Raw genomic sequence first — 26,545 nt, 5'->3', positions numbered from 1 at the left:
CATAGCACAGTGGCAGCCCTTCATCCCTTTCTACTTCACTCTTTGCAGCACTCCCTCATTGGCTACTGTTAATCAGGCACACAACCATCCACCAATCACATCCAAGAACAATACATCTAACTCAGTCATCACAGTTCAACACTTTAGATGTTCTGTTCAGCACTCAGAGTACAGGTCTCCTGTAATTGCAAAGCACCTCCAGCAAAAAGTACTGTAAAACTCTCCAAGAGTTCTGCTTCCATCCGTCAACACAAACTGCAGGTATGCATATATTTTGTAGAGTACATTTGCAACTCGTTTCCAAATGCATGGGCACAGGGTACCTGACACTTACCCTACATAACCTACTCAATAAGCATACTGTCATTTGTCCCATCTCCTTACATAACGTGGCAGTTACTTACAATGGTGTGCATTTTCAAAGTGTTCTTTTAAATCCCACTTACATAACAGTTGCAAACCCAATATTTCAATTTTAGCAGCAAAAATCAAAGTTCGTCTGAAGATGCCCTTCAAGACTTGTAAAGTCTCAACAGGCAGAATATGCCAACTGGTATCTCAATACATCCACAGTAGTACAATGTTACTTACAGCAGTCAAACTGCTAACATCCACATTCAAGACAGAAACTGCTTCAAAAGATACCATTGAGAACTGTGAAACTAGCAACAGTTAGAATTTGCCAACAGGTATCTAACTGCCCCCACAATACTGCAATATTAGTTTTCAATAGTACAGTACTTAGAATACACCAACTGGAATCAAACTGCATAAACAGATAGTGTTAAAAAGTGGAAAAGTGGAAACGGATAAACAGAATACTCCAACTGGTATCTTACAGCAACCATACCACCACCACTTCCGAAAAGCAAAACATATACACCATTTCAATTCATCCTACTGTAACATTGCTTGTAAAAGCAAAACCAAGTAGATGTTCACCTTTAGCATTCCTGTAAGTACTGCACACTTCAGTGAAACATAGTGTGATATGTAACATCAAATAAATGTACTAGATTTCTTTTTTATCCTGCATGGATTTTTCTTCCCACAGACCCAATGATTATGGAACCGAACACAGGAACTGAGCACAATGCACAGTAAACTTGTTTGAAGCATAGCACTTGTAATGTACTAAATATGAGGGTCCACACAGTACATGAATATGTGAAATTGTGTACAATACAACATTATGAAGTACATTCCCTAACATGTTATGCTGTTTTTTTCACAGACAATGAAACATAGATTTCTCCTTCCTTTCCACATGCAACAATCAGAACATGTGCCCGCAATGGCACAATATTAAAATATGCTATTTCCACTTCAATGGTATTCTGTCACTGTGCTCCCAAAATTATGCAGTGCCTCAACAGTAAGTATAGTGAGTGCATGCTTATAAGTGTCATGCTTCTTTGTAATGGGCGAATTGAATTTCTATATGCATGTTTCTTCAATGCTAATGCCAGTGTGCACATTCTTGGGTGCATGGCCTATTTTGCTGTGGTGATTGTGGCCAGCCCCAAGACTCCAGCCATATACCCAAGAGTGTAGGGGCTGCCGACAACCATCACAGCATAATACGGCCATGCACCCAAGAATCTGGCCAGTAGCCACAACCCACACACAACAATTAACCCTTACCTTCCCATTTTGAACACCATCTGCACTTATTGTAGTAGCCCACCAACCCTATTTTCCTCCAATGCCAATATCACCATAGCATGCAGACTCCACTCCCCTACTGTAAGAATCCCTCATGTGGTCACCAAATAAGCCCAATCTTGTTTCTGCAATGGGCCACTGAACACTAGCTACTTCAATAGTTGTGGGTAAAGTCCTGGTTGTATGGCCGTATGATATCACAGTCATTCTGCCAGTGCCTAGATTCATGGATGTATGGCCTATTTTTAACCTATCCAAACATCCTCCTATCATCTGAATTTCACTCCCCTAACCTAATAAAGCCTGCCTGCATTCGCCACATAAACTGTGCAAAGCTCTGGTCTATGCACTAATGTACACATATTATTGCAATGTTTTTTTTTTCCAATAGCCAAATTCCACTTCTGTACACATACTATTCCAGTACTTGCAGCCTGTGTGCTTGGCCTCAAACCATGCACCCAATAGTGTAGGTGCTGGCCACAACCACCCCAGCATAAGCCATGCACCCAAAACTCTGGCCAGTGACCACAACCCACACACATAATCCAGCTGCCCAAGGCCCTGTCTACTTCTGTCCACATACTATTACAGTACTTGCAGGCAGTGGGCAGACTCTTGGATGCATGGCATATGGCCATGCACCCAAGAGTCTATGGGCAGGCCCCAACCGACACAGCATAATACAACCATGAACCCAGCAATTTGGCCAGTGAGCACAACCCACAGACATACGCCAGCCTCCCGAGGCCCTGTCCACTTCTCTACACACACTATTACAGTACATGCAGCCAGTTGGCAGACTCTTGGGTGCATGGCCATAGTGACTGGCCACAACCACCACAGTATAATATAGCCATACACACAAGAATCTGGCCAGTGTCCACAATCAACACACATAAGCCAGACACCAGAGGCTCGGTCCACTTCTGTACACATACTATTACAGTATTTGCAACCAGTGGGCAGACAATTGGGGGCCGGCCACAACCACCACAGTATAACACAGCCAATGCAAACATCCTCATATCATCTACATTCCACTCCCCTACTCTAATGAAGCCTGCCTGAAGTCACCAGATAAGCCGCCTGCCTGTTGCCCTGTCTGCGGATTACCGGGGTGTCTGCGGACTGCCACAGACACGCACAGTCTTCTTTCACCTAAATAAATACATCACATCAACCATCTTTCGCTGCCCCACCCTTCCCAGCCCCTCTTTCCAACACTAAATGGGCCAAAACATATTTCCCAGCCCTGTTCTCCACCGCACTATCCGTGGATATCCCTGTATACAAAAGGGCTGGCGTTTTGGAAAAATATGAAGCACATCATGCTTCCCTCCAGCCAATCAGAAGGGGCATATTATGTCCGCAGACCTCACGTAGCCCTCTGGATGAATCCGAGTCCTGCTCGTGGAGCGAACAGGGAAATGGGTCCGCCGAGCGGACCCAGATATCACTATTTTTGGGGACCAAAATTTTGCCTGTTTTTTTAAAAAAAACTACTAGATGGATTTCCACCAAATTTACAAAAGCATGCTTTCGGGACCAAGCCACCGCTCATGCCACAAATTTGGTGAAAATCCATCCAGTGGTTTGGGCTGTAGGCTTGGACAAAAATTGCTTCTATCGCATGTATGCAAAAAAATAAATGTTGGAACCCCCCCTACAACCTTTCCCCCTTCTTGAAACCTCACCAAAATTGCCTGAAAATCCAGAGTGGGCCATATACTTTCTTTGCAAAGTTTGGTGAGGATTCGAACAGGGGGAGCAAAGTTATACACTGTCCAAAATGTGCTCTTCCTATTAGATGAGCAACTTAACCATAACTACACGGCTGCTACATATATATGGAATTTCTTATCAGGAGCAGATGGCATCATTAGAACTTTAAAATGTACTCCTTCCTGCCCTGCGTTCATTAAATGACATGTTGCTCTGATAGAGAGTGCACAGCACGTGCTGAACCGTGTGCAGCATGACTCCCTCAATGTCACTTATAGTGAGTCCACAGCACGTGCTTAACCGTGTACAGCATGACTCCCTCAAGGTCACGGATAGCAAGTCCACAGCCCGTGCTGAACCGTGTACAGCATGACTCCCTCAAGGTCACGGATAGCGAGCCCACAGCACGAGCTGAACCGTGTACAGCATGACTCCACAGCACGTGCGGAACCGTGTGCAGCATGACTCCCTCAAGATCACTGATAGCAAGTCCACAGCACGAGTTGAACCGTGTACAGCATGACTCCCTCAAGGTCACGGATAGCGAGCCCACAGCACGAGCTGAACCGTGTACAGCTTGACTCCCTCAAGGTCACGGATAGCGAGCCCACAGCACGAGCTGAACCGTGTACAGCATGACTCCACAGCACGTGCGGAACCGTGTGCAGCATGACTCCCTCAATGTCACTTATGGTGAGTCCACAGCACGAGCTGAACCGTGTACAGCATGACTCCCTCAAGATCACTGATAGCAAGTCCACAGCACGAGTTGAACCGTGTACAGCATGACTCCCTCAAGGTCACTGATAGCAAGTCCACAGCACGAGCTGAACCGTGTGCAGCATGACTCCCTCAAGGTCACTGTCACAAATGCACCTTTTCAAAGAGACACAAGTGTGGTCTTGATGTTATCATTAATTCAAATCATTGCTTACTATTTAAATATTGTTGACTTGTGCTAGTGTATTTGTGTGTGTATGTGTGTGTAACTATAAAAGACGGAAGCAAAAGTTGAGGGGCTACTGGCAGCAAACATTTTGGTTCACCTCGGGTAGAAAAAGTCCTTATACTGGCTCTGTCTCAATGTTAGTCTTGTAGGTCCAACATTATTCAGCAGATCTCATATCAAATCATTACTTTCTCACTGGAGAATAAATGCCACGCGCTCTAGTTGTGGCACGTTGGACATTTCTACCGTGCACCTCTCGATCTCCAGTGAGGTTCTTGACTTGTTGTTCCTCGAGAACTGCTTCTTGGCGGTGGGCATGTCTCGCACCGTTCACTGTTCTTGACCCTTTTCCATATGACCATTAAGGATGAGTTCATGGAGAAGTGCTGGATGTTGTTTGAGGGGGATTTGGTTCTTGGTGGTAAAGCACATGTTTATTCTCGTTTCCAGTGAAAAGATGTGAACAGACTCAAATCACTCAAATAGCTCATTTATAATACTTTGTAAGTCCCAGAAAAACAAGTTTGTCCAGTGGGTATATTTTATTTTTATCCTTAAGCGAGTGATATTTCAGTGACAATGGAATTCTATCATGGCCACCTTCCCCCAATATCAGAAAATAGTTGTAGCTACTCTGCATCACAACTGTGTCTAGGATGTGCCAGAACATCAGAGTGAGTGTGTGTCAAAATGCCTCAGCAAGGATGTGCAATCCTGATATATTTCCGGGATTTGCTATATGAAATGCGTGTGGTTTTCTCTCTCTCCGGAAGTGTGCCCTTCTAAACATTCCCCACTTTCAAATGATCCATGATAAAAAGTCCATTGCACGCACAAGTACTCTGCTATGCCTCTCTACTTACCCACCAGCAGCTGAAATGTGAATTGTAATCATGGCAGACAGGGTCGGACTCGGATAAGAAATAGGCCCGGACACCCGATAAAAAGTGGGCCACCTCTCGCCTCATGACCCTGGACCTCTGATGACATCACCAGAAGTGATGTCATTTGACCCCACCTGAAAGTGATATCCCGGGAAGCGATGAAACACAACCTTTCATCCCTTTTCAAAACATGAAGTGGCATCAAATATCATTGTTCCGAAGTACGCTGTGAACAATTTGGTTATGATTTCACTAATGTGATATACATTTAAGACAAGAATGGATCACCGTATGTATCATTAATATCTGTGTGTATAGATCCATATTGTCAAATTACTCTGACTGCAAGCAGACGTCCAAGGCCAAATGATAATGTGATTATATAGCACTTACGCGTAAGCTCTTTTTCATAGAACACATATGCACACAATATCACCCAACCTGTGTTGGTACTCATTTATCGACCTCAGGAGGATGAAAGGCTGAAATGGCCTTGCACGGATTCGAACCTACAACCTGCAGATCACACACACATTGCAGCAGCAAGTGCTCAATCCGCTGAGCTATCATATCAGCTATAGTAAAATGAGCAATTATTCTGTAGTGGATACCATTAAACTGGTGACTGAGATTTAAAAGCAAACCACTTAAGTTCATCTGCAGGTCTAGCGCAAAGTAGGCTGCATGCTGCAGCAGCATGTGAATGATGCATGCATGGTAATTTTTGATGCACACATCATGCATGCAAATCAATCATCAAAGCAAGGTAACACGTGTTACCTTGCTTTGATGAATGATGCCGTTGCAAGTGCTTTTTTGTTTCAAAATGTCTTAGTCTTTTATTTTCAAACCTTTTTTTTATTAAACTGGCCCAAGCTTGGGCAGAAACTGGCCCCCGGGGCTACACATGATATCGGGCCGGCCACGGGCCGAGTAGCAGATGGGCCAATCTGACCCTGATGGCAGCAAGGGTAACACTTGCCTTCCTAAATCTGCCTGCTGGAACCAGAATGAATTCCAACGACCATGACTGCCTTGACAAGTGCGGACATCCATGTGCATCCTCATGTCTCTGGTGGTAGAGCTTTGGATGAATATATAAAATCTATAAATCTAAAGCTATGTCTGCTTACGTATAGTGTCATTTATCGTATGTGCTGGTTTGAAAGGTCAGCTGCAGAACCGTTTGTTTATTGTACCTGGCAAACAATGGGTGGTAACTTGGCCCACATGCCCATTGTTCTCCGCTGGGCAGATTTGACACCTCTTCCAGGAGTACAGGACATACCTCCTCCTGCTGTGGAGAGGGGTCTGGGACTGGGAGCTTTAATCGGGCCCCTGATTCCTAATGGGAAACTCACATCTTGTGGAACATAACTTTAGTCCTTTTGATCTGAGACAGACAAGGCTTGGAGGAAGGAAAGTGTGACTGGAGTAGAGGACCTAGCGATCATTATAGATGCTTTAATGGTCTTATGTTGTCTTGAATTCTCACCACAATACTACCTGATCTTTCCTCGCTCATAGGCAATTATATCTTACAAACAATATTCTCTGGTAAAAATTCCAATATTGTCATGTATTGGTTTTAGACTTTATTCTATACATGTATACTAATACATGTATTCTCCTTATTATACAAATTAATAAGTACTGAATTTTCTTCAGGCAACAGTGCAAACAAAGTTTTTAAATATCTAAAAATGCATGATACCCTAAAACTCGGTAGTAAAAATACGGTATCATTCATTCTCACTTCCAAACGTATCATTCCATCTCATTGCATTAATCCCAACATGTTTCATTCCTTCCATCCATACTAAAATATTTTTTAAGGAAATTCTTCAGGGGAGCACTTTCCGCCTTTCAACAGTCCTTTTATATATTATCCCTGCTCCTTTTTGTTTAGGAGACTTATTCCATTTGTTAGGCTATAAGCGGATATTATTGCAGTGTTTCTGTTTCTAAAATTACGTTCTCAGGTCTGGTATTGTTAGGTGGTGGTTCCTTTAACAACATATTAATAAGTGTGTAAGCTGAACAGGGCCATGGGTAAGCAATGCACCCAGTATTTCTTTAATGGGTTGTAGTGCTTGGAGAGTTTGCTTTAAAGGAGGCTGTTGATCCTTTCAACAATGCTGTTTGCTTGAGGGTGGTACATTGAACACATCTGGTATTTAATGCCAAGTAATGCAGTGATCTCCTTGAATAGTTCATTGAAGAAGTGGATGCCGTTGTCAGATTTCAGTACACCACACATGCCCCATCGAGGGAACACCTTGCGCACTCAAAATTTAGCAACGCATTTGGCATCCAGATGTACATGAGGTCCAGCTTCAACCCATTGTGAAAAAGGGCATACTACAACTATTAAATATCATGAACCATTGCATCTTTACCCAATGTCTGCAGAGTTAATGTGTAGAACATGGAACGGACCAATGGGCAAGGTAGAGTCTGTTGTATTGTTCAGAGAGTCATTCCAGTACTGATAGTTTGGCAGGTGGTGCAGTGTATGATCATGTGCGTGAGATGCTCTTGAAGGTTCAATATAAACCAATCTTCTTGTTTTTCTGCTGCAATGTGCAGTTTGGAGCTATGGAACGGGTGGTATAGCTGATCGAATACTATTGCTAGGAGCTCTACATGCATAACTGATTTGACAGTGAATACTTGTCTCCGTAGTAAGTATGTAAGGGACTGTGTACACCCTCTCTTAGGAGCGTTCCTATGAGTAAAAATACTACCTAGGATGCACACATATCCTCACTGGCATAACTAAGTTACACTATCTATGAATGTGCTGAATGCTATTTCCTATATTGGGAGCACCTGTTTCATGGGCCATCTGTTATTGGCAACTCCACATGAACAAACTATAGCCTTAATGGGTTCTTACTCTTTTTTGAACAATCTGATTATGGAATATTTGTCCTTCAACACTATCTGAATAAATACTTATTCTCTTATTTTTACATTGTAAGTAGTTATCTGTGAATGTGACCCCAAACGTGCTGACGGCTTTTGCCAATATTGTGAGGACTTGTTCTATGGGCCATCTGTGACTGACTACTCTACATGAACTAAGTATAGTCATAGTGGATACATACAGTCTTTTGAATGATCTGATTATGCTACATTTTTCAATCACCACATTAGACTATAGACTTACTTTTTGTTCACATTGTGAATTATTACCAGTGGACTTATTACCTGTGCAAGTGGCTTGGAAAGCATGTGTGGAAAGCAACATTTTATTAGCAGCATTATGCTCACATTTCAGCAATTTCCTCTGTCTCCACTTATGAAATAATTGTGACTATACCGTATTGTTACTTGATGCGCACAGGATTCTACACTGTTATAAAAATAAATGAATGTGTCAAGATTGTGAGCAGAGGTGCCCCTTTGGTAAACTTCCGTTCTGCATTATCTGCAGTTAAGATAACTACTACTTTCCATTCCCGATGGTAGCCTCTAAACCTGCATTAAGTGCAGTTAAAACAATTATTACTCCCTATCTTCTATGGAGATAGGACTTACATCATGTAAAGGGTTGACCGCATCCTGGGGGCCAAGAATTCATTTTGAATGATGCAGACAGCGTATGTCTGATTTCCAACCCGCTGGTATGAAGTTGGTATTGTGACGCAGTGCGGGATGCACACCGCGTGATGAAGTCAGATGTTTACATATGACATCCTCCCGCTGACGTGCGCCGGTGCCACATTTGAATATTAAAATGGGCCACCCGCGTTCCTCCTCATCCGCGGATACCGGCCATCAACATTTTCGAGCTGCCGAGAGGTAAGAAGCTCTAAAGACCGCTCTGGCCTAAGGTTCTTTCTCTGTCCAGTTGGACATAATTTTATCCTTTCGCCATGGGGACTTAAAAAGGGTTGACATAATCGCCCTTTGTACTTGTAGGTGATGATTTAAGCCTTCACTGTGCTGCGCCAATCTGTCAAGTACTGATTTCTCCTAACACGGGAGTCACGGACTGACTACTGGACACTCAGACTTCCTAGTTTTGAAGGGGTGAGTGAAACATAATTTTCACATTTTTTTCAAACTCTAGAGTTTGTGAGCCCGATACATATATAGAAATAATTGAGAATCTCTTACTTCTTGTTTTTGAAGACATCCCTCTGGAATGTTTATTCTTTAGTTTAAAGTGTTATAAATGGTATCATGCTAATTTCAGTATATATATCCTATTATTCTCCTAGTACTCCCCAGCTCAAGTTAACGTTTGAGACCATATTACCGGATTCCAGGGGTCTCCCATTCTGAAAATTGATTACTCCTGCCTAAAATATACAAAAAGGGCACCAATGAGAGGTAGAGACACTTTTGGTTAAAATATGTTACTATGTTTATGGAAATGGATGTATAGTGCACTAAAAGCATCCCTATCTTTTTTGTTTTGAAGGGAAACAGTTTGTCCGAAAGAATTGAAACTAAGAAACTATGAAATTATGAAAAACTGAAATTTGATTTTGATAACATGGAATATTCTGCTCCTGAAGAAGGGACATTATTTCCCGAAACGCGTTGAGCTAGTTGTACAGTAGTTAGGCATCTACTGTATCAAAAATGCATACACTGTTTGATTGCAGACATGGCACTATATGATGATCAACAATTGGTAATATTGCTGAATATAGATGGGCATGCATCAATAAATCCTTTGCTTTTTGAAATCAATAACTAAGTGACTTTATTATTACTACCTCTATAGACTAAGAAAGTGTATACGTGATTATGACCCTTAGAGTAAACCCCATTTGGTGACGGATTAGCCAGCTATTCCAAACACATTTTATATGTTTAGTTTCATCTTTATTATTTTTTCGTAGCTCTGTTAGCAATTTATGTTATAAATAGAACATTGAAGTAGATCCCTGAGAACATGATCTGGACTTTGTGAATTACTGATTGTCATTGGCAATAACTTGAGTGTGCAGGGGATGCCAGTGTTCCACAGCCTGTGGACACTTCCATTTTTCTTGTTATGTACCACTACCTAGTGTCAACGCAGTGTTTTTCTCCTCTGCACCTCACTAAATCTCTATTAACATTGTAAGAATCGTTCTCTATAACTTGGTGTGCATACTGTGTTCATTTCTCTTTGTACACCCTCTCTTTGACCATAATTCTTGCTGTTTGTTTGATGCCTTGCTGTGTAACTCAATGAGCTTTGTAATGGGCAGTGCTCTCTATAGTGTGCTTTGTTGATCATGTGATGTGTGTTTATGACATATTCTGAAATCACTGTGATAGGAAGATAGGCTGCCATTTTCGCTGAAGCTTCTGCCACAGCGTCCTCTAATAAAATGTTGCCAGTGTTGCCAGTGTGGGTGGTGCCTTTAATGACTGCTACCACAGATGGTTGTGACAGTGCTGAAATCAGTGTATCTAGTAGTGTGGCATGTTGCACAAGGTAACTGTCTGCTCTACAGAACCATCTTCATTTCCACCATGACAACCCAGCATGCACTGTTGTAGTGACGTATGCTGAGTCTGAATAAATGGTGACATGGCATCCTTGTGATGCATTTAGCGCCTCGATAAGCGCCACAAGCTCTGCCGCTTATGGTGAATAATGCATATCACTAGTATCTCATATTCTCCTCTCTCGAGGCACACAACTGCTGCACCCGTATGTCGTTGACGTCGTCAATTGTCACTGAACCGTCAACAAAGTGTCATGACCACTGTGAGGGGGCACAAGTTGTGCCACAAGTAGGCTCCCACCAGAACCCTGAGGGCCTTAAAACCAGTGCAAAAGGGCTCCTGGAGCCAGTCCTGGTGCCTGTGGCACCAGGCACATATCTAGGAACGAAGGGCTGTTCAAACTAGGTCCCATTTATGTACATGGGCCTTTAAATCCAACATGGAAAAACCCACACAGTCTAGTTCTAAGAACCAATCCATGTAGTCTAGTGTTTTGGGTGTGGCAGGCCTGGAACTACTTTCACTGGTACTACTTTAACTGGGCTATATAAACCACACCCTGACTGCAGAACACACTTCGTGTTATTCTGCAACCCGCAGTGTGACACTCACTGTGTCCAGCTCCTGGTTTTCAGCATCTTCCTGTAATCCTGCAAGAACAAGAACAAGATTATTCTGTCTTACCTGAGAAAACACCATCCAGCACTCAGCATCTCACCTGGGCTACAATCTATGGAAACCGAGAGAAGAAGAAACATCACTCACCTATGAGTACTAGCTTAAGGACTTCCGGCGAATCGCAACCACAGCTGCTGTTCGAACATTGCGAACTGCAATAACGAGAAAGGGAAAAACAATATTAGAACACACGGTTCCAAAACATCGAATTCCATTGTCATCGCACTACGCCACGCTTTCATCCGGAGCTCCACAGCAACATCTGCAAAGGAAAAGAGACATATTCAGGTTCGCTTTCAATATTAAACAACCGCACAGCGCTGTACTTACCTTAACGGATTCCGGGGGCCTGTTTTTCATCGTGCTCTCATCCACTCGCAGCACCACAGCGGCCTGTGAGGAGAAGAAGAAGAAAACACAGGTTAGCTTTAAAAGACAATAAAGGCGTTGCGCTTTGCGCTTTCTCTTACCTAGAAAATGTGCCTCTCCATCTGGCACGCCAGCATCAACACCTTCACACCTGAAAAGAAGGAGATAAAGACATTAATGAATTCCCACCATAAACAGAACAAAAAATTACTATTAACAAACCTCCCTGCCTAACAGCAGATTCGGGGTCACAGCAGGCCTGGGCCCAAGGAAGGCATACTGCACCAGTGAAGCAACTCGGGCAGCTTGGCCACAAACGTCAAGCGCTCCTGCACAACAAACGCAGGACGGATAGCTCACCCTAAAAATAACTAAGATTCATTATTCAGCACTGGGCAACTAGGCATTCAGGGTTCCAGATCTCAGAGCCTTCCAGATGCCCCCGGGATATCAGGTGAGCATAGCAGAACACAAAGCCTTCAAACCTTATCCACCTGAACGTCATGGAGACATCTGAAACTGATCAGTTAGACCAGCTTTTGGGACAATTACGCGCCGAGGTACATGCAGCCCGGCAGGAAACCAATGCCTTAAGATGAGAGATAATAGTCACAAAAGACCATACTGATGAACTAAGCAAACAGCTACTACAAACACAGGTGGGGCAGGCTCCATTGCCTGGATTTGCCCCATCTGTCGCTACACCATCATCAGTCAATCCAGTACAGATAACGTTGCCAGGAGCAGTACCCCTGGCACCACCAGAACGGTTTAATGGAGGCCCCAGAAGGTACGCAACATTCATGAACAAGTGCCGCCTCCATTTTCTTTGTAGGCTTGGGGCTTTCCCAAACGACCAGGTGAGGGTGGCCTTCATGTTATCATATTTGAGTGGAAGTGCCGCAGACTGGTCGCTACCTTTAGTGAGCCAGGATGACCCATTACTGCAGAACTTCAGGGGTTTTCAACAGGAGATGGAAATGTTATTTGCTCGACGCTCGCATGGACAAGCTCTTGATAACAAACTCCTGTCCCTGCGCCAAGGGAATCAGGATTTGCTGACTTATATTGCCACCTTTAATAGACTGGTTGTAGAAGCGGGGTGGCCAGAAGATAAAAGAACTACATTGTTTCATCGGGGCCTACAAGGAGACCAGAAGGATTTCTTTGCTCAAGTTGTAGACCCACCTAAAGAATGTGCAGAGTTTATCAACCTGGTAGTTCAGTTGGCCCACAGATTACAGGATCGAAGAACAGACCGAAGTAGACTCGAAAATCGTGCCATGTACGTACATTCAAAAGATAATGTTCAACGTCCATCAGAAAATATCACAGAACCCATGCAGATTGGAGGAGTATGACCCCCTTTAACCAAGGGTGAAAGAGACAAGAGGAGACAGATACAGTTATGCCTATACTGCGGTCAATCGAGTCACTACCTCAAAGAATGCCCAGTGAAACCTCCAAGGAAGGTGGTAGGTGCTACAGAGAAAGAAGATGATGGAAAGGAATCAGAAAACTACCAGGCCCGGCAAGCGTAGAGGTCTGCTTGTCGAGCGAAAAGGATGAGTCACAGACCTGACATTTCGCCCTACCAGTAACCTTGATCAATCACCAACGACCATCACGGATGCATGCCATAGAGGCATATATAGACAGCGGAGCAGTTGGTAATTACAGAGATCGAGATCTGGCAACAGAAATGGGACTTCCCTTATGCACAAAACCAACAACTGAAAAGGTAACTACTGTTGACGGTACAGAAATTGCTTCGGGACCAGTAACCCAATGCACACCAGAATGAACCCTTCTATGTCAGGATGGACATCAAGAAGCAATCACATTTGACCTCATCAAAGCTCCTCAGTTCCAGTTGATCTTAGGGATGCCATGGTTAGTAACTCACAATCCCCACATAGACTGGCGTGCAAAGAGACTGACCTTTTCCGATGAATGCGCCCACGCTTGCTACCCGAAATCTATACCACAGCCAAACCTGAAATCTGTTCAAGGAATAGTATCGGGGATCGCGGAACCAATGGACACCTTACCAAAATAATGTCAGGATGATCAAGATGTTTTTCAGAAGGAACAGGCTAACACATTACCGCCACATAGACCCTATGACTGTCAGATCGACCTGATACCTGGCGCACAGGTTCCTTCTGGTCGAATTTATGCACTTACAGAAACCGAAAATCTCCACTTGAAGTCCTATCTGGATCAATACCTGGCTAATGGGTTTATTCTCCCGTCAAAGTCACCGGCAGCCTCTCCCTTATTCTTTGTACCCAAGAAGGAAGGAGATTTGAGGACTTGCATCGATTACCACTCACTTAATTAAATCACAGTAAAAAACTGCTACCCTTTGCCCCTTATCCCGGAACTGTTGGACCAAGTCAAGTATGCCCGAATCTACACCAAACTAGATCTCAGAGGAGCATACCACCTTGTACATGTTAAGAAAGGGGATAAATGGAAAACCGCGTTTCACACCAAGTATGGCCTGTATGAATATCAGTTAATGCCTTTCGGGCTGTGCAACGCTCCCGCAGCATTCCAATACTTCATGAATGATGTGTTACGGGAATTATTCGATGCCTGTGCCCTGGTCTATATTGACGAGATCCTGGTGTATTCCCCCCTCTGAAAGAGATCATGTGGAACATGTTCGCTCAGTCCTTGCAAAACTTCACCAGCACAAACTGTAGGCTAAACTCGAGAAATGCTTCTTCCATGTCACCGAAGTTGAGTTCCTCGGTTTTGTTTTCTCACCAAAGGGAGTCAACATGGATTTACGCAAAGTAGATGCCATCCTTATTTTGCCGTCACCTTCTTCACTTAAAGGAACCGAAAGCATGCGCGGCTTTGCACATTTTCATCACCAATTTATTCCAGATTTCTCATGGATAGTCCACCCAATCACATCGTTACTGTGAAAAAAACAACAAAAAATTCCAATGGACTGAAGAGGCAGAGCAGGCCTTTCAAGAAATCAAGAAAAGATTCACCTCTGCGCCAATGTTACAACATCCTCGCCCTGATCTCCCCTATGTAGTGGAAACGGATACTTCCAGCGTAGCTATGGGAGCAGTTCTCCCTCAAAGAGATCCAGAGATAGGCCAAATACACCCCGTGGTCCTTTGGTAACGTAAATTCTCACCACCAGAACTTAACTATGCAATTACAGACAAAGAATTGTTGGCAATAAAATCAGCCTTCAAAGCCTGGTGGCAGTATCTATAAGGTGCCAGACACACCATCACAGTAATCACAGAAACCTTCAATACTTAAAGTCAGCAAAAGCCCAATCACCATGACAGTTGCGGAGGGCTCTATTCTTTGGAGAATACGAGTATGTAGTAACATACCGACCGGGAGTTCGGAATGGGAAGACCGATGCCTTGTCTCGTATGGGTGTTGAAGATAAAACTAACAGTACCCTGGACCCTGTTGCTATCATCCCAAGTGACAAACTACTGGGACTGACCACCACATTGACTCTGAGTGAACTTCAACATAAGATTCAAACCTTAATGAACCCTGAGATCTTGCAGAAATGGAATTCCCAAAATGAACATCACATGGTTCTGGATGGATTACCCTACTTCAGAGAACAACTAAATCTACCAAGTAAAGATCTGTAAGAATTGGTCATGTCTGGTTATCACGATTCCCTGATCAAAGGCCATCCCGGAATTGCTAAGACTCAGCCAAGGTTAAACAGAATTATTGGTGGCCAACCTGGCGTAAGGACATTCCATCCTGTGGGATATGTGCACAGAATAAATCACAAAAACAGAAACAAGCTGGCCTCTTACAACCATTGGATATTTCACTGGCTCCCTGGCATACTCTTTCTCTTGATTTTATTACGGACTTACCTCCCTGTCAAGGTTTTAATACCATTCTGGTGGTTGTAGACCTGTTGTCTAAAATGGCACATTTCATTCCATTCAAAGGACTTCCCAATGCTACCTGTCTGGCAAAAGCATTTCTTGAACAGATTATAAAAGTGCATGGTTTCCTCTCAGTCCTAATCTCAGATCGTGGAAGCCAATTCGTATCCAACTTCTGGAGGAAATGTTGTACCATGGCACAAATCGATGTTCGATTATCCACTAGCCATCACCCCAAACGGATGGAGAAACAGAAAGAAAAAAACAGACATTAGAACAGTATCTACGTTGCATGCTGCATCAAGTGGAAGAGAATTGGAAAGACTTGTTATGGATAGCGGAATACACATACAATAACTCCATACACACCAGCACAACAAAAAGCCTGTTCTACACAATATATGGAAGACATACACGTACCTCTGAACTAGACTTCCCCACGACCTTGGAAATGACAGCGGTAAAGACTCTACACACAAGCATAACCCAAACCTTCAAAAGGGCAAATGAACATTTACTGCAAGGCAAAGACAGACAAAACAAATTCTCAGACCGGCATCGAAAGAAAGCTCCTGATTAAAAAGTTGGGGACGAAGTCTGGTCGGCATCAAAACATGTGCCCATAAAAGGTACCCTGACATTTCGTCCAAGATATCTAGGACCTTATACCATCGAATCGGTGATAAATCTGGTGGTTACCCTTACCACCAAGCATGCAAATTCATCCGGTGTTCCATGTGTCACTTGTAAAACCTGTACAACCAGGAACCCGAGTCATAACACCACCAAAACCTGTGCTAGTTGATGGAGAGCCTGAATTTGAAGTTAAAAACATCCTGGATTCTAAATGTACCAGATGTAAGCTATACTATTTAGTGGACTGGAAAGGGTAGGGGCCTCAAGACAGAACTTGGGAACCAAGTGAACATATTCACGTACCACGTCTGATTAAGAGGTTTCACCTGGATAACCCCACCAAACCCGGACTGGACAGGAAGGATACCATGAGAGGGGCCTTGGGGGGAGTACTGTCATGACCACTGTGAGGGGGCACAAGTTGTGCCACAAGCAGACTCCCATTAGAACCCTGAGGGCCTTAAAACCACTGCAAAAGGGCTCCTGGAGCCAGTCCTGGCGCCTTTGGCACCAGGCTCATATCTAGGAAGGAAGGGCTGTTCAAACTAGGTCCCATTTAGGTACATGGGCCTTTAAATCCAACATGGAAGCACCCACACAGTCTAGTTCTAAGAACCAAGCCATGCAGTCTAATGTTTTTGGTGTGGCAGGCCTGGAACTACTTTCCCTGGTACTACTTTACCTGGGCTATATACACCACACCCTGACTGCAGAACACGCTTCGTGTTATTCTGCAACCCGCAGCGCGACGCTCACCGTGTCCAGCTCCTGGTCTTCAGCATCTTCCTGTAATCCTGCAAGAACAAGAACAAGATTATTCTGTCTTACCTGAGAAATCACCATCCAGCACGCAGAACCTCAACTGGGCTGCAATCTGTGGAAACCAAGAGAAGAAGAAACATCACTCACCTGTGAGTACTAGCTTAAGGACTTCCGGCGAACCGCTACCACAGCTGCTGTTCAAACATTGCGACCTGCAATAATGAGAAAGGGAAAAACAATATTATAACGCGCGCTTCCAAAACATTGAATTCCATCAGTCTTACCTGAATTCCATCGTGTTACACCAGGCTTTCAATCGGAGCAACAGAGCAACATCTGCAAAGGAAAAGAGACATTTTCAGGTTCGTTTTCAATATTAAACAACCGCACAGCCCTGTACTTACCTTAACGAATTCCGGGGGCCTGTTGTTCATCACTCTCTCATGTACTCGCAGCACCACAGCGACCTGTGAGTGGAAGAAGAAGAAAGCACAGGTTAGCTTTAAAAGACAATAAAGGCGCTGCGCTTCGCGCTTTCTCTTAACTAGAAAACGTGCCTCTCCATCCGGCACGCCAGCATCAAGACCTTTGCACCTGAAAAGAAGGAGATAAAGACATTAACAAATTCCCACCATAAACAGAACAAAGACTTACAATTAACAAACCTACCTACCAGCAGATTCAAGGTTCAAGGTCACAGCAGGCCTGGGCCCAAGGACGTCGTACTGCACCAGTGAAGCAACTCAGGCAGCTCGCCAACAAATGTCAAGCGCCCCCGCACAAGAAACGCAGGACGGATAGCTCACCCTACAAATAACTAAGATTCATTATTCAGCACTGGGCAACTACGCATCCAGGGTTCCAGATCTCAGAGCCTTCCAGACGCCCCCGGGGATATCAGGTGAGCGTAACACAAAGAGTACTTCCCCTTCCTCTAATGGGGTGTCCTTTGCTTTAGGGATATCATCCTCCTCCCCTTCATATGTGGTGCAGTCATGTCGACAGATAAGGGGGACTGGCTTCCAGATTCTCGGCCTTTGAACATTCGGACATGTGTTCCCCTTTTTCTGGAACGTATTAAATAACTTGGCAGCAGACACGACACATTGAAAACTGTTTCTGTCTAAATCTGGAGTATCCATATATGTTTTCTGTTTCCCCTATATGCGTTATACTAATACTAGATATTTGAGGGATTTCCAACCTCTATTTGATTTGTTTAGATTGTTGTTCAAATTAGAATACATGGAACTGTTTCATTTATCCTTTCCTTTCCTTTCCCTTTTTTTAAATCAGAGGAGCTTTTCCTCTCTTGCTCTTTCCCCTTATTCTGAGCACTGGGTTTTTCATTTGTTCACACTTTCACTTATCAGCATCCGTTTCCTTTACTCTTTAACCTTGGCTATGTGTAACCATATGTTTGATGAATGATGTAAATAATTGTTTCATCTCCCCTCTCCATGTTTACGATTCGATGTATACTTTATATTCAACAGTAATCTTTGTTTGCAACTTTTTACAGCATTAAAATAGTATAAATCATACACTGGAAATGTTGTGGTACATGTGGTAATCTTGTTTTTCTATATATTTCACCATGCATGAATATGGTTGTAATTAGGGGTGGGATTTGATACAAGAAAAATACCCAATTAGTGAAAGGCACTCCACCAATTCAGCACACTAGGCAAGGTGCTGAGTGCTTTGTTTCTTGCTTTGCAGCATTATCTTGTTGTGTTATTTAGTACAGTCATGTCGTTGCAGGTCCTCATCTGTACACACTTCTGTTTGGAACGTGGCAGGATGTACTGTTTTGCATCGCACAACATGAATGTTTGGCCTTGAGATGATAATCCCGTATGCTGATGCTCTCTGTTTGGTCAGGGTAGATTTTGATCTTTCTAAGATGGTCAATACTGAATGTTCCACGTACAATGTCACTTAGAATCCCATTACAATTGTGGAGTTTTTTCCAATTGCGAAGGAAGCTGCAACAAGTGCGTGTTTGCATACAAACTGTTCTTGCTTAACTGAATCAAGCATTCTGCTGTAATAGGCCAATGGCTTGAGGCCCATTGTACTTTTCTGGGTCAGTACGGCAGTCATAAGTGTGCCATTTGAATGCAAACATATATAGAATTCTTGTGTGTAATCTGGGGTGGCGAGAAGTGGGGCTGTGGAAATTACTTCTTTCAAATCATTGCTATTTTGTACTATGTTTGCTGTCCATTCTAGTTTGTGGTTGATTTTCTGTGCTTCCTGAGACACTATAGAAGTGGCTTTGAGTATGCTGTATAGTATAGGATCCATGCTCTGCAGTAATTACACAACCCTATGATTTTTTGCAAGTATATTACTGTAACTGGCTTGGCCATGGCGTGCATGGATGCCACTCTGTCTGATATAATTCTCCTGTCGTTCGCTGATATTAACTAACCCAAGTCAAGTACAGTACTTCCAGTTAGCAATATTGCAGTATGGCTTTGTACACCTTGTGCCACTTGCAGGCCAAAAGCTGTAAGACAGTAATGGAATCTCTTTGACAGTTTTTCATGCTGTCACTACAAACAAGCATGTCGTCCATGTACTGGCTGACTGTGCTGGGCACTTGGATGTTACCTAGGTCAGAGTGTAGCATTCTGTTAAAAATGCTTGAGTTTCACAGTACCCTTGGGGCAGACTAGTGTGTTAACAGCACTTTGCACCATGGGTAAAGGTGCTGATGTATTGTGAATCAGGATGAAAAGGTTTTGAAAAGAAGACATTCTTTAAATTGACTACCGTGAAGTGGGTCGCTTGCTTGGGGATACAACACAAAATGGTGGCCGGGTTAGGAACTATAGGAACTTCTTTCTGTACTACATCAGTCAGAGGGCGTGAATCCTGGATCATTCTCCAATTGCCCCCTGTAGCCTTTTGACAGGGTAATCACAGTGTTACATGGAGAGGTGGAAGGTAATATTATTCCTTGATTGAGAAGGGTCTGAATTATATCTTGTATTCACTCCTCTGCTTCTTGATAACAGGTTTTTCCCGAGGTAATACTGCTTAAATCTTCATTGTTATGTGTACTGGTGGCACTTCCTTTAGAAGCCATATGTCATGTGGGTTGGTTGTCCACAACTAGGCGGACACATACTCCAAGTCTGCCTCAATGAAGGAAGGTGATGTGATAAAGGCCATTAGGGAGCACTGCACCCTTCTGTACTGCACCATGATCTTGCAGGAGATACAGATGTCCAGTGTTATCTTCCCGTCATTGTCATTCTTTATGAAAAGTCTGCATCTGTCACCTCTTTGAGGGGTACAGTGGGATATATGCATAGTACAGTACACCTGTCGCACCCTTGTCTGTATGTTCCGATGACAACCACTCTCTTTGCAGATACCACTATCCCTTGTAAGTCTAGGGACAATATTGTACCTGCCACCAATTCTGGGGACACCACAGGGTGAAAAATGAAATGGGCTGTTACTCTCCAAAAGGCTTTGGAGGTTTATGGCACTGCCTTCTCTAGTACTGTTATGCCGTAGATAAACATGTCTGGTTATAAAGGGGATTCCTCGGACCACCCTCTCATGTGCCATGGCGTGTATTTTGACCATCGCTCTCATTGTGCACATCCCTGGAGTGGCGCAGACAATGCCATGATCAGTAAATGAAATTGTCATGTTCAACTTGCTAAGCAGATCCTTGACGGTCTGGTTGACAGAAGAACTCTCAGAGTATAATAGGGTAGCATGCACCACCATCCCGCCATCTTTACTTCCATATATTTAGTATGTGGAACTGTAGAAATATCCCCAGAGAATCTCTGCGTGTCGAGAGTTGTGTAAGATAATGGGAAGGCCCCTTCACTAATGCATGATTTCTCATTGCCCAAATTCAACATAAAGATGAATTGCTTGTTCAGTATCTATGCCCCCACCAAGGGTTCCTCTTCAGATTTAAGGGTTATCGACAGGACTGGACATGCAAGGGCTCTATGGGGGCTGTCCTAATCAGGGTATGTATTTGTCCCCAGAAATGAGAAGGGGTTTCCTCCACCATTGTTGCGCCTTTTAATGGGGCAACCAAAAGTGTAGGTACTCTGTTAAAGAAGTTCATGTTACTTGTCTGCTGGAAAGTATTGTGAGGCATATATTGTTGCATCGTTTGCTGTGGTTGCTGCTGTGGAGGAGGGCCTGGTATCTGTGGGTCAACTGTGTGTAGGCCTGGTGTATTTCATGGTGTATGGAGGTCATCCTGAAAGTCGGCCTTGAAGATGCCTTGTGGTAGTGTACCGTAAATGTGTTTACCATAGCTTTACCCCATACCTTGTCCGCTTCAACACACCTTTGAGAAATGCCCCCATTTTCCACAGTTCCAACATTCTGATGACCCCATTCCTCCTCCACTAGGTCCCATTCCTTAGAAAATTCCCCTCTTCCAAATCCCTCTGCCCATGAGCCTTGGAACTCACCTATTCCTCGCTGTTATCTTCCTTATCACTGCTGACTTGGGTACTGCTTGTTCACCCCCCACTGTCCTTGTCCTCCTTCTGACCACACTGCGGCTAGTCTGTTGTTTGCAAAACTAGGGGTGTATCCTGCCACCTGTATCTGTGCTGGAATCCAAACTGACGCCTCCACAGTGACCTTAGCTAATTTATTTTGCACTAGTTTTGCTTCCTCTGCTTGTCGCCTCTGGGTCGTTCCCTTGTCAGGCTCCTTTATTTGTCTGCAATGGTGTACAATTATGTTCTGTGTTTTGGCCACCCTTTTGCCTCAACCCCCACAATTTTGTCTAGTTCCTTCTTTACCTCGTTGGGCAGGCCCTGTTTAACAAGGAAGTAAAAGAAGCATATTGATTGATCCCATGCGTTGCCCGTTTCTGCTCTCCACATTTCCTGAACTTTAAGAATGAATTGAACAGTGTTTTCATCATCACCCATAGTACACTGAATGATCGACTGTAAGACGGGTGTGTCAGGAAATGCTTGCTGCAGCCCATCCCATCTTTTCGCTTGAATTTTATGAAAAGAGGCTCTGTCGTGTGTGTTGTGTCCCGAAAAACATCAGCAGCCTTATCTCTGTTTGTAGCTACCAATAGGCTTTTCACATCTCCTACTGTCAGGAGCACTCTTTCCATTTGTTTCAAATGCATAGATCCACTTCTCTGCGCCCACCGCAAGGGCCGGGAGTGCTTTTATTAGATTATGTTTGTCCATCTGAGCCTATGGCACATAATGAGGCCTGCCTGTCCCCGTGAGTATGAGAGGCATTTACAGTCATGCTATGTTCCCACTTCCCTTTTTCCTTGCTACTGCCATCTGGCCAAACCTGCTCCTCAACCTCCCATCCCATAAACTTTCCACTCTAGGAGTTTGTTCGAGTGCCTGTTCTGTCTCCTCATCCTCGTCATCCTCATACTCATTGAATGTGCTCCACCCGTCAGTATTGTCACATCCTAGGCTGTCTGCCCATTCACTTCTCTCTCCCTCCTTTTCCACATGCATGTTTTTTTATGGGTGTATTATCTCTCCTGAATAGGAAATCTCCTGCCTTCCATCCATCTGGTGCCTGTTCTTCTTGTCTGTCAGCTTTCACTTCGTTTTCGCACTGTTCACAGTCTATTCATTTCTGCCCTTGCTGAGGCCAGTGCCACATCTAAATCTCTCTTATTGACATCAGCATGTCCTGGGGCATCTGGAGAGGACACATATGGGGGCAGTAGGGATGTTGCTGATGTGGAGACATATGTTGGGTTGGTATAACCTACAGTGGGGCAGGCTGTCAGTGGGTATATCCCTCTGCACTCTGTCGTTGACCCGCCCTCTCTTCCTGGGCAATCGCTCATGCTACCATCCTGTCCGTCCTCTTCTTTACACTCTTCAGTGTCTTCAAACATTGTCCAGAGGTCTAATATTTCCTTCTGTCTTTCTAATTGTTTTCCCTTATATGTGGCTGTTAGGAATATGGACATATGTTTTAGAATAGACTTACTATGGGAGCCTTGCTCTGGCCATGAGCGGGGCTTCCCCCGCCTCTTATTTCTATCACCCACTGCTTATGATTCTTCTCAAGTCAGTCTCGATACAGCGATAGGGCCTTACACATATACTCTATTGGGTATCATCCTCCCATGGTGATTGTTCCCTCGTTGCCCTTATGTTAGTACTAACACGCTGCTCACAATGTTACAGTTTGTTAAAAAACACAAACACTTTTCATCCCCTCCCTTCTGTCAAAAAATTCAAAAAAGTGTCCTACCCCACCAGCTTTTTTCTCTCCACACTGTCGCTCACCCCCCCCCCCCGCCAACATATACCACAGATCGCACAATGCCCTTCCTGGACGTCCACCCTACACAATAAAAACACCAATAAAACAAGCTACAATGGCAAGCTAAAATAACAATAACTACTATTCCAGAGCCCTCTAACTATGCAGGGCTCCTATATATTTCCTTTTTCCTCCGTTACATAGTATGAGTGTCACCACTTTCTCCCCTCACTCGTGGAGGCTCCCTACCAATCCATTTTCCTTTCCTTAAAATTCTCCTAAAATAATTAATAATAGCGAAAAACAAAACGATCCACATGCATGCCACCCCTACAATTTCAATATCTGCATGTTCATACTGTTCACCCTCTCCCATACGTCTACCCCCTACTTGTTATCAGATGCAAGGCTATACTCACATACACATGTCCACCTGAACTCCTCTGTCACAGGGTTCCAACAACACCGGCCTGCACTTCTCCTCGGAGCCTCACCTCGCACCAATGAGCAGACAGGAATTCTGCACAGATGGCTCCTGCACGGCCACTGGGAAATACGTGTTTTTTGTAATTGGTCGCAGTAGTTGGGCGCGGCCCCATTCGGAGAGGCTGCCTGGACACAATCACGTCAGGGTCACCAAATGAAGGCACATCCGCAAACGCTTACGCCAGAACAAATACAACCCGCTAGAGAAAAAAAGGCCTAGAAATTCTTGCAAGGATAACAAGTTTAAATGACACAAAAAATAGGTATGCCAGCAAAGATCACTGCTGCTCAAGAACAAGCAGAATGTTAGAAGGAAACAAATCATCAGTGACAAAAGCATACACAGTAAAAACCTGCGTGACTGGTTGGTAAGACCCTATACATGGTCAGCCCATTCCATAGGAGAGGCCAGGCCATTGGCCCCAGCCCTGTCCATCCGTCTTCCATCATGTGGGGTCTGCTAGGCTCATCATCTACAGGGACCCATGGTCGAGTTCACAATTAGTTGCAGTGTAAAACAATGCTACACTATCATTATGGCATGCACCTGGGAGGCTCAGGACTGGCACAGGGGGAGGCTTTCAATCATGCTGACTGACACATTCTTCACTCATTCTGTATCGCTCCATCCGCCCGGTAGGTCACAGTACACATCTTGTCATTATGAAATAAGGTAGAATGGTCGTGTCCTTTTAGATCTTTTATGACCAGTGGGTTTATAGTTGTTGGTCTGGGGTCACCTACTATCGTGGAATTCAGGGGTCTTGGGTTGGGACAGTTGTGGGTGTTATAACTCGTGGTTGGCTGGGTAGGGGTCGCAGGCCTGCTTTGGTCTGGCTGCGATAAACTTGCACTCTGGGGCTCCTGGTACTGTCTTGCAGCCTTGCAAGGCACATTCCTTCTTGGTATAAAACATATTAGCAACAGTTGTGGAACAAAGGAGAGTTTCTATGGAAGCTAGCAGATTGGCTCTATCTATCATCAAAGTTTCGGCCTATTCAGGTTTCTTCATTAGGTTTCTAGTCTGGGTCTATCGTGCAGCCATGCAGACCCGAATGTTTCTGCCATAGCTACAAAATGGCGCCTGTCTAAATGTGTGCAATAAGTCCAAGCATCTATATTTTGCATAGTATTGTGTCCATACACGGTCTCTTAATACGCACCCCTTACCCTTAGCACACCACTAGTGTATATATCAAATTTGCCTTACTCTAAAGCGCCTAGAGTGGTGGGATGGGTGCATCTCCTTCCCAACATACGTATCCTCTACCTCTCCTCCAAAGCCGATTTTGCCACGATTCTGTGATGTATTATAACCTTTGAAGGTTATGCTGCCATTTTCAATACCTTTAGTTGTGCTGTCTGGTGCATTTGTCAATATGTGGTTGAAATAAGTCTTGCGACCTAATGCCTGTACTAGAAACTATAAAACATGAATTGTTTATGCCGTCTTGGATTCTCAGCACAATACTACCTGATCGCTCCTCGCTCAAAGGCAATTATCACTTACAAACAATATTATCCTGTATAGATTCTAATATACTCATTTATCGGTTTTAGACTTTATTACATACACGTATACTAATACATTTATTATTCTCCTTAGTACACAAATTAAAAGGTACCAGTGGTTTTTCAGAAAACAGTGCAAAAAGAGTTTTTAAACATTTAAAATGACATGATATCATTCATTCTCACTTCCAAGCTTATCATTCCATCTCACTGCATTCATCCCAACATGTTTCATTCCTTCCACCCATTCTACATTTTGTAAGGAAATTCTTCAGGGGGGCACTGTCAGCCTTTCCACAGTCCATTATTTTATATTATCTCTGCTCCTTTTCCTTTGAGAGAGATGTTCCATTTGTTAGGCTATTAGCCGATTTGATTGCAGCGTTTCTGTACTTAAAATTACGTTTTCAGGTCTTGTATGGGTTAATAAGGGTTTTAATTACCCAATCATCTTATAATACATTGATTATATCTTCATTGCCTTTTTATTAACTTTAGTCACATTGCTTCCCGTTTTACTGGGCATATTGGGGTACAAATGTACATACAATTTCACTGTCGATTCAATGTCTTTAGCTATTGTATTCTTTATAGTGTGCGCCTGCTGCCACAGGACTCTATCTTCTACTGTGACACTTCACGTGGGTTCCTACAGTCCCCAGACATCAGAGGAAAGGGTGGGGGGAACACAATATCTTCTCTTTGGTTCCTAACTGGCATAGCTAAATCTCTATTAGTTTCATATTTATTTCTGATGTTGATTACCTTATTTATTTTAATTCTGGATTCCTGCTTTCGGGGGGCTCCTATATTTCTTTTATGTATCTCAACTTCAATTGCTCTTCTTTTGTAGACCTAGAAAACAAAAATGTTGGCAACATGGAGAAGAGGACTTTCACATTGGGGAAGGGGTCCATCAATCTTGGTTATGGCAGACCCCCAGTTCCTTCCTGGGAGACCCTCTAACATCCTACAGATAAGGCATTCTAAGAGCTGATATCTAAAGAATAACTTTTGTTACATGGAATTGACTAATCCACTGTGGCAAAGTGCTATATAAGGAGTAAGTTATACCCAGCGCGCCCCTTTAGTTGGTTTACAGACTGCCAAAGTCTCACCCATTGGGTAAAGACATGGAGCTCCAAGCAGGGTGCTGACTCTTCCCCCAACTGCTTCACGGTAACATTTGATGTTACCTGCTGGTGGAAAGATTGCGTGCTTCTGAACACTGGTACCCAGGACACTGACTACTGAAGTGG

This window comes from Ambystoma mexicanum, chromosome 10 (assembly GCF_040938575.1).
Source record: "Ambystoma mexicanum isolate Mex_15411 chromosome 10, UKY_AmexF1_1, whole genome shotgun sequence".
Classification (NCBI taxonomy): Eukaryota; Metazoa; Chordata; class Amphibia; order Caudata; family Ambystomatidae; genus Ambystoma; species Ambystoma mexicanum.
Note: the sequence above shows the minus strand (reverse complement) of the source record.